Below are 10,797 nucleotides of genomic sequence, written 5' to 3' on the forward strand. Positions count from 1 at the left end.
TGCTAGATTTTTTTGAACTGAAGATGTTTAATCCTGGTTGCTCCCATTCCACTAATCCTTGGATATTGCATACTGAGTACGATTGATTTTTTAACATAAATACATTTTTCAACGCCTTAGTTTTAACATATGCACCGGTTCTTGTTAATATTGTTCTCTGCCAAATAATGTTGTTCTTTCCATCTTATCTCTGGGGTGCTCATGGTAGTCATGTGTGTACAGGCAGCTGATGGCTTGTTGTCACGCTTCACTAGGTACTCGCTAGAGATCCATGGGGTTCTGAGCTTCATTCCAACTCAGGCCTGCATTCTTATCCTGTTGCCTGAATGGACAATTAAATCTAATATTGTTCAGATTATTGATCGCCTGCTGTTTCAAAAGTCCAACTTCATCCCACAGGACCATGGCTCTGCAGAACCTACAGTAGACACAATGGCAATATTTTATTTGCTCTTGGAATACACCCTTGAACAGGGTGTGTAACCTGGGTTTATCTTACAGCACATAGTATCCATTTACATGGCTATACTTGCATACACAGTACTGGCACAAAATGGAAGCACTACACTCATAAACAGTATGACAAATAATGCAATATCTTGCAATAACTTGTAATAATCATTACATGTTCCTTTATGTATTAGGTCATCATACCTTCATAAGGTATCTGTTGGAAATTTCATAATCAGTGTAAACATACACTCAGTGACCACATTATTATGTGTTTATTACACTTATTTATTTAGACTTATTGGTCTTCTGTTGCTGTAGCCTATCCAATTAAGAGATCTGATGCGTTGTGTGTTCAGAGATGCTCTTCTGCATACCGCTGTTGTAATGTCTGGTTATCTCCTTCCTGTCAGTCTAGCCCTTCTCCTCTGACCTCTCTCTTTAACAACGCATTTTGACCCGCAGAACTGCTGCTCATTCCATGGTCAAAGTCACTTATATCACATTTATTCGCCATTCTGACATTTGGTCCGAAAAACAGCTGAACCTCTTGACCACGGCTGCAAGCTTTTATGCATTTAGTTGCTGCCACATGATTGGCTGATTAAATATTTCCATTAACAAGTTGCTGTACAGGCGGCATGGATGGTGCAGTGGGAAGCACTGCCGCCTCACAGCAAGGAGGTCCTGGGTTCGAATCCCTGTCGGCCGGGGCCTCTCTGTGCGGAGTTTGCATGTTCTCCCCGTGTCTGCGTGGGTTTCCTCCGGGTACTCCGGTTTCCTCCCACAGTCCAAAGACATGCAGGTTAGGCCGATTGGAGAGTCTAAAATTGCCCGTAGGATTGAGTGTGTGAGTGAATGGTGCGTGTGCCCTGTGCCCTGCGACCTGTCCTGGGTGTGTTCCTGCCTTTCGCCCAATGTATACTGGGATAGGCTCCAGCCCCCCTGCGACCCTGATCAGGATAAGCGGGTTCAGATAATGGATGGATGGATGGATGGATGGATGGAAGTTGTTGTACAGGTCTACCAAATTAAGTAAGTGAGTAAATGTATAGTGATGCAAAGAAAACCTTTTTTTTCTATTCAAATTACTGATGCTAACATAATCATTCATTGGCACTCGTGGTCAAGAAGATAACTGGGCTGAATGCATTTTCACAGATGAAATGCCTCTGCTGAAAATGCCTCTTTCATCACAGATGAAAATGCCTCTGATGAACAACAGCAGTAGAAAAGGCACCGATAAACATTTTAAGAGTACAAAACCTTCTCTTTAAGCACAGTATTTCCATAACTTCTGCCAGTACTGTATGCCCAGGAACAATGTGGAATATACACAGTCCCCTGCTCAAGGGTACCAAGCTGTTCCAAGGGACTCGAAACTGCTCCATTCTACGTACAACAACAGCCATTAGCTGCTCTGATGTCCCATTAACCCCATGGCATATGTACTTTACTGAAAGATTCTTAGGACAGCATCATTTATGCTTGGTCTGTATGAATTAGCTGGAGCCAAGGAGCAGTCACTCAAGAAGTAAGGACTTTGAGATGGACAAAAGCTGTCTTATAATATAAAGAGCATGTACAGAAATACTTCAGGCAATGGGCCCAGAGAATGTGCCTCAAGGGAGCCAGGCAAACAAAAAGACATCACAGTAAATCAAATCAACTAGTTTCTTCATAAGTGTATTATCTAGCACACCCACTCCAGGGACAGAGGCACCATAGGCTAACAACAGATTTAAGCAAGGTTCCCTTGGAAGTAATAAGAGCATGACTGTGTGCCGTAGGCTTATACATGTCATTCCTGTACACAGTAATAGCATTAGTCATCAGTCGGCCCTATGTATTTTCCAAGGCCTCCACCCCCCAAATGATACAAAGAAATATTGAGTTTTATAATCTCGATGAAGAAAAGAAAAAGTAGAAGCATGTAAAATGTCAGCATCCAACCATAAGCAGGAAATATTATATATATATTATAAATTATGAATATATGATTTTGTGTTTAATAAACCATGTGAAAGATAAATATAGATAGAAATTTGGTACACATAGACATGACCTGCTAAATGTGCAGACCCCTGCATTGATGGAAAGGCTGAAGCCATAAAATTATTTTAAAGGGAATCACTTCAAGTTCAAATACAGATTCAGACAAAGAAAATAAATACATAACACTTTGAGAGATATCCACACACAGACATTCAGTCTGGTTAAATAAAAATTATTGCAGTAAGCAGACACTTGTATAAATTACATAATTAATATATGCGTATATAAATTACACTGGCGGTACTGTTATAAACAACAGCACAATAGATTGAAAGATAATTAATTGCTTTTAATAGGGGGAAGTGTCATTATTGAAACTCCACCCTGGTACACCAGAAACAATGAAATGTTAGTTGTGTCAATGAAGTGGTAATATTATGTAATTATTTTACTTGTTTCATTTTTTTCTTGTTTATGAGTGGTAGTCAGCACAATCAATCTCAGTTTCCTACCAAGAAGTAAATAAGTGGCTTCTAGTAAATAGAAGGTTTGTGTCTGTATCATGAATAACCATGTATTCATTTAATTTGCATGTCTAGACATTCATTGGATGGTTTATCATATGAAAAAAATTGGTGTGTAGATACATTAAATCCCCATTCATTTCCTCAATCATTGGCTACTGATGACATCAGTCTGGATTGGTAGCACCAGTAATTCATACAGATAATGTCTCTCTTCATTTTTATTTACTATTGTTTGATCTAACCTTTTTATTGTTTAGCCACACATTTTTGCTATGTGCTGTCAGAATGCAGTCACTATGTCAGTCAGAAAACAGCCGTCACTGCACGGACATTTAATCTGCTGTTATCCAGGAGCAGCCATCAGCCCTAACTCAGATAATCGCAAATCATCGCTCTCCAAACGCCGAGTGATACAGTGATATTAAATGTAAACACGCTTACTGATACTCAAGGAAGCCTGCAGTTTTTTTATTGATTAAAGGCCTGGAATCATAGACAAGAGACAACATATTTTGCTTAATCCTGTCCTGTTGAGCTCTGTTTGATGGACTGCTTTTTAATCCCCCCAGCTGTCAGAGTCGCTTCATAAAGACCCATAAGAAGACGGCATTAAGTCCATACATGATACACTTTATTTCCCACCCCCACCCCCATCTTTATTTGACTGAAGCTTCTTTGGAGGGATTAGATTCAGCCATCTCATCTGCTGAGCTGTCATCTTGTTTCTGCTCCCCTCTTCTTCTTTAATGCTTTGTCTTAATTTCATTTTTCCTCATCCTTTCTTATTTTCTCCTCATTGATGGCTGAGGGATAAGGTGCCGTGCACAGGCGCACGGTGGGTCAATCTGCATCGAATGTCTGGATTCCCTCTTAGTGTTCCTCTTTTTTGCCATTTTATTATGTGCATCGGGGTGCCTCGGGTTTATGAGGGATTTCATCCTAGAGAGAGAACGTAGGCAATTGTTGTTGCTGTCACTTTTTTAGTGAAAGATAAGTGAAGTTAATAAAAAAAACTGTGCTTTGAAGACAAATCACAAATCCCACTGAAGTTTGGTACAGAGGTTGATTTGTATAAAGTTTTTGAATGTAGTCAGTTCCCATCCTAATGTTGCTTTGACGATTTATTTATATACAGCAGGGCATCTATCCAGAGTGACAATTTTACATGCATTTATCCATCTTAAACTTGACTTGAATGATTGAGCTAAAGTATTTAATAATAATACTTCAATGTGACAAAAAAATGTTGCAACTGACCCAAGGATTTTCAGCAGTTTTCAGCATTATTTAGATATAATGTATTGCTTTTTGTTGCATTCAGTAGTATATTTGGTCTATTATAATTGATCCACACAAGTGGGTGAGGATAAAAAAATGACTTAGCCTACACGGCATTTGTAAAGCTGTTATGAAATTATAATGGTAGGCACAGACAGGCTTTTACAAACCAGCACAGTCACGGGTCAGATGTTCTACCGCGGTGCTACTACAAATTGTATTAATTAAGTATGACTTGATGTCAGCCGCTTAGCATTGTGAATTCCATGGGAGTTACTGTACACGGGTGTTAAAGTTTAATTAAGACACGTTCTGCGCTGGATCAGGCCTTACCCTGGTAGTGCCATAATTCTCAGTGCATGAATCACCGTGACCTGGTGAATACATGTCCTTATCTTCACTGAGGTGAAATAAAATCCCCTTTAATCGGGGAATTTGTCTTCATACCCAAGGAGGCCTAGAGACAGCTGCTGAGTTTAAAATCAGGCACATGCGCTGACATCCTAGCTGTGCTGCTCAGTAGTTCTACGGGAATGAAACACTGCCTAAAAAACGGCTTTGATATATATACACGTTTTACTCCTGTGTGAGGATCACAACAAGAACCGCTGCTGGGCAGCATACGTCAGTACCTTTGCGTGGAACGTCATTCCTGCCGGAGACCACTTTCTGGGATTAAAAACGCAGAGACACAGCTATTAAAACTGAATAGTCTCGAATGATAGAGTACTAGCCGCGTACACTATACCATAATCCTCTCTAAGCGGACCGTTCTCTGGCTCCCTTTGTGAATGTAGCGTATCCAGCCCTTGGTTAATTTAGATCGTCACCTTACAGATGGATTTCCCTTTGGCTGCTCAGCTCCATTAATCTAGTGGACCAGGCAGCTTTCATGTCCGAAAGTGCCTACTTTCAGTGCAGCTCCACATTGAATAACAACAAGTCATAGTTACAAAACCAAAAAACCCGTGCTCGGTACTGTATTCTCAATTTCCAGGCCTCAATGGAACACAAAATGCAAGGACATACATTCCAGTGGTTAAATATTTTCACTGAAAGTAAATAAATTAATAAATAAAAATTTATTAGCCATGGATTTGGCAGTTTTATAATAATATTTAAGGGAATAAATAAATAAATGATGGATTACTGTTGTATGAGTTTTGTGCAATGGTGTCAGTTTTTCTATTTGCTATTCATTGCATGTTTTAACCACGTGCTTGCTTTGCTACCCCTCAAGACAGGTACTGCAGTTGACATTTTCAAGTGTAACCCTTTATGACAGGCTCTCACCCTTACTCAGCATTGCATGGTCCCCGAGCAGGAGGGAGAAGGGGAAAAGAACAAATAAACCTGCTGTACAGCAAAGCGTCGCATAGTTTTTCACCCTGTCAGCTTCAAAGTTACGTGTTCTGTCTGTTTACATAGGCTTACACATTTTACCAATGTTCGCTGGTCATTTATATGTCAGAATACTGAATTCCTTTGTTTTTCACACTTTTTTGTACACTATACTGTATATTCTCTGGGATCTTTGCCAAGAATATAACACAATTCCACACTGTAAGGTAGACATTTTTTCAAACAGAAAAGTATGGTCATTAGCCCACATTGAGCCCTCCACACAAATAAGTACCATTTTTTATTAAAAGAGGGTTTACATTTTTAACTTTAATGTTATTCATTCTTAATATAAATGTAATTGTATTTTCTACATACAGTAAAACTGAACAAATATTTGCTTAATTCATGTAATTAGTGTAGAATCATGTTCTGCTAAAGCCCGGCTTACTGAGATGCCAGCCTCATTCTATTTTCAACAGGAATTTAAAAACATATCAAAGGGGCAATTCTGCTTGAAGATCATTTTTCACTTGCAGTAGCTATTAATTGTGTTTAGCCAGCTAGCTTGCTTCCTGGTCCGTGGGTAATTGTATTTTACAGAAAAACAGGCATTGTCTTATAAAATGCCACCTGGACACAGAAAGCTGAAGGCTGGCTTGTCAGGTATAAACTCTGACAAGTCACAACACTGTGCCAATAGCGGTAGGTAAGGACCGGCAGAAAAGGGACCACACAGATTTGACATTGTCCACCCTTTTGCTTTTCAAGCCATAAATAACGAGGCACCAATGACAGCAGTGATTTCTGTTGGCTGTATACGAGAGGTGACATGCTGGCAGCTAGCTGTTGTGTGTGACAAGCACGTGGAATGTCATTCAAAAGTTTGTGCTTCAGTCTGACAAGATTTGCCAGAGTCACGGGCAGCCCATGGCTGGTTGGAGCAGTAAAGTGGTGTCCTTTTACCTTTTATGGGCTGACTGTGTAAATCAATGTGGAAACTAATTGAGACTATTACATTAAGAGTAGGTGGGCCCTTCCTGAGATGGTATTAATGATAAGGTCCTTAATAATAGAGCAGATCCTTTTTCTATAGCCTTGTCCAGGCAGCCTTTGCGGGTAGTTATGCTCATCTCAAGTACTTAATTTTGTCAGACCGTAAAGTACAGCAGAATTTATATGCTACTCACAGAAATTAAATAACAGATGATCAATGTGATAAATCCTTGTGATAATCAGTAATGTCAGCAATCTTTATGTAACTCTTTTTTTAATCAAAGCAGAGCAACCATTCACCCCTATCTTTGCTTGTTCCAAAGCTCAGACCAATAATGGAAAAATAATTGTATGAATGTCTATAAACAGACTATATTTCTGTGCTGTTCCTTACTAAGCATGGCCTAGGCCTACAACGGAGAGTGCTGCCAGTCAAAGTGTATCAGGGTGTTTTTCTGCAGTGACCATGACCCTCCAGTTACCCACTAAGCAATGTACTACAGTATGTTGGAAACAAAAGAGTAGCAGTCATCTCAAATATACAAATCTGTATTGAATATCTGTTTGGTAGGATATTATTTTTGGTAATTAATGGTCAGTATGATATGGAAGCTATTTTTCATGCCCCATTTCATATATGAAAAGACCACATCATTCAATTATCAAACAACATAATGAGCACATGACCAAAAGGCCACAAGGTATGTTATGAAAACTCAAAACGTGTTAATTTGTATCAAATGCAAATTCAATGAATTTACATGAGTTCAACCTCTGGCTGGAGCAATTGCAGGCCTATAGCAAATCTCAGTATCACTCTGTGTGAAACTGCAGAACTATACTGCCTGCATTTTCTTTCTGCAAAGGGAAGTAGATTGATAGCTGAAAACATGGATCTGTATCCATGGGCGTGGTTTTGATTGGCGTTTTGCATGCCGTCATGATGAATGATAAATGAAACGATAAATGGCAAACGTGGGGGTAATGAATAATGAAAGCCAGCTCTGTTTTTTAATCAAACAAAGGTTTTTTTTTTTGCTTTTATTCCTTTCATTGGGTTGCAATTCTCAATCACTATGGTAACAGGATATATCCTTTGAAAGTGTTAAAACTCACGGTTCTATCGATATAGCCTATTTTAAGATGCCATTGCTTTAGTGACAAGATGTGGGTGATAAAACGAGCGTGGGGGGACCTCACTTTCTCTGAGATTTGGTACCACATACTACAAGAAATTAGATAATGTCAGTGTCCTTTTCACGATAAGGGTCAAGCGGACCAAATGCATAATATTTTCTAATTGTAAAAAAACTCAGAGAAAGGTTGATAGAATGTCCATTGCTTACTTATAATTTCTCTCGAGGAAATATCATCATTGTCCTTTATCGCCATTGTGTACTTCTACAAATGTACTTCTTCATAGAAATTATCTACGTTTTATAAAGGCTCTCTCGAACACAATGAGCCCAAGTATGACTGTCTTTGACCAGGATTAATAATGTACTGTAATTGCACAAAAAAATGCATTACCAGCCACAGCTACAGTAATTTGTATCCAAAAACAGAAAATCCTTTCCACTTTCGTTGTATTTGAGCTTCTGTAACTTCTGATGCGGTGGCTTTAATTCACGTTTGTTTTTTGTTACATTTTAGTCATTTAACTGACGCTTTTAAACACTTTTAAAGTTGTCACTCAAAGTAATGTAAATAACTATAATAACACACATTTCAAGTCAGACATAGGGTAAATTGCGAGGCTATTTGCAAGGCAACTGTGTTATCCATTGAACCACGATGCCATCATATTTGTTATGCTACAAATATCTCTATATTAAATTTCTATGTACAAATCTCATGAAACTATGGAACGATATATGCAATGAGACTAAAACATTTATTAGCCATTAATTCTTAACTCCACTCATTTAGCACCCACATGTGAATAGATGAAAGTGATATAATTGATATAATAAGTTGATATTTCAATGCATTTGATTTCTCTCTTTTTGATGATGCTTAATACATAGCATAATAATGCCATTCAATGTAGATTGACAGTTTCACAGATTTACCTTTACAGTCACTTTAAATGTGGCATGGACTAGCTTCCATATTATGTGGCTGCACACTAGCAGGTAGTAAAGCATTTCACAAGACTGAATAATAATAGTAAAATGTGTATACTATTGGCATAATGTTGACAAATTTTTCATGATGTGTGGTTTGTGCCTATAATGAAAGAATCATGAAAATCACACAGGGGGCATGGATGAGCCTGCTGTGTTGTGTTAGTAATACATTTGGTTCATAAATAGAAGTGTTGTACACTATACCCTTTAGGTATTCCCATGTTGTTGTCTCAAAGAGGGCCTGTCATGAAAATGATACTGTTTCCTTATGAAATCAAACCTCAAGTTATTCCAAGTGCAATGGGGGTGACATTGAATGAAATAATAATTAATGGAAGAATGTGGAGACGGGTGCTAGCCAAGTTAGTCTTCTGCTGTCAGAAGAAGCACCAAGAAAGGTGAAAAACCTAGCACAGCACAAAACAAAGTACTTAATGGCATATTGGCAACTAAAGAATAACCTTGTTAACAAAGAGGGCATTCAAAAATAATTTCCTAAATCTGCAGGAACTTCTGTTGCCATTATGAATGTAAGTTCCAGGAACGTGTGATGTGATCTCATTTTACTTTTTATTTTATAAACACCATGAACATTTTTACCCTTCAAAGCCACCTCTGAATGACTTCTGGCTGTAATGCAGAAAACACTTTAAGGGCAAATAGTATGCAAGGAATAATTTACTTCCTTAAAAATCTTGAAGGCCATACTCTCACATTAGCCAAACGATCAATCAATTTGTATCTAATTGATCTTTCACATATTCATAATACACATACACATATTATAGCTTAGATTATGAATATCATCTTGCAACACCATGGTTTATCAGAGATTAATAAATGTGCGCGGTTTCATAGAATTGCCAATTATATTGTGCTTTACATGAAAAGACTGAATGCGACTGCTGTTCACTAGCTGTCGTATTTGTGAAGTCTGCAAATAATCTTTCATGTCCATTTAATGTAGGTGACCCACGTTTTGAGAGAAGATTGGCTGTTTAAAATGGCTAGACACCTTGTCTTCTAAGACTATCTGACATTAAAGGCTGCTGTCTGGAACTGAGGCAGTCTCATTTCTTTAACCTGGGCTGCAGAAATATTCAAACAATCTTCATAAAACCAGCTCCATTTGAACAGAAAGTGATAGGAGGAAGATGAGCTGGTCATAGCATAGGTGAGAAATGTATTTGTGATTATTGAGATGACTGGGGCAAAATTCAATTGAAAGAAGCAACAGAGGAAATATGCATGTGACTGAATGCTGATAATACCATAGGCCATGCATGTTTCTCATTTGGAAGAAAAGCCCAGAAAATGTGTGTGTGTGCATGCTAGTGAGTGAGAGCAGTATGTAGAGCAATGCCTGTTTCTGATGTGAATATCGGGGTGACTGGCACTCTCGAGAAAAAGGCGATACAGCCATTGAGCAGTTGTGAAGTGAGCCATCGGGATTCTGCTTGTCCGTGCGTAGTGGTCTCTGCTGGTGTCATTGTCATGGGCTTCCCTCCCATATTGCTCAGCCACCAAGGTTAACTGGCAGAAATGAGAGCCATGCGAATGGAATGGAGTAAATGCTCCCCTGCTCCTCGACCCGGCTGCGATTTCTCAGCTTCTTCACGGGCAGTCAGCCAGAGTTTGGAGTGTCCTCATTAGCTCCACCTCTAACAGACTGGCCCAAAGCTGTCCACTTCCTTCCTGGGTGTGTACCGAGTGGCAGTCACTGTCTGCGACAGGAGTTCGCCTGAACAGAATGATGTCTACGTTGCTGTTGGCAGTTATTCTGAATGTGATGCTCAGTACAGGTGTTGGCAGTTATTCTGAATGGGATGCTCAGTACAGGGAGTGCTGTGCTGCCTGCTGCACTCTGCTGACTGAGGTGCCGAGGTACAGCATGTTGATGAAACATCAAAAGAATGAGCATCATTTGACAAATCTATCGAATCACAATACCCATGGGCATGGAATTATCAAATTGAAGAAAGGATGTTTGCTGTCATCTCAGTTCCTCTTGGTCTTTGCCACACTGAACCTTTCTTAAAATACCTTATGTAATAGAACCTGTATTGACCTGAAGACTCTCA

Source organism: Conger conger, chromosome 11, assembly GCF_963514075.1.
Source record: "Conger conger chromosome 11, fConCon1.1, whole genome shotgun sequence".
NCBI classification, from domain to species: Eukaryota; Metazoa; Chordata; class Actinopteri; order Anguilliformes; family Congridae; genus Conger; species Conger conger.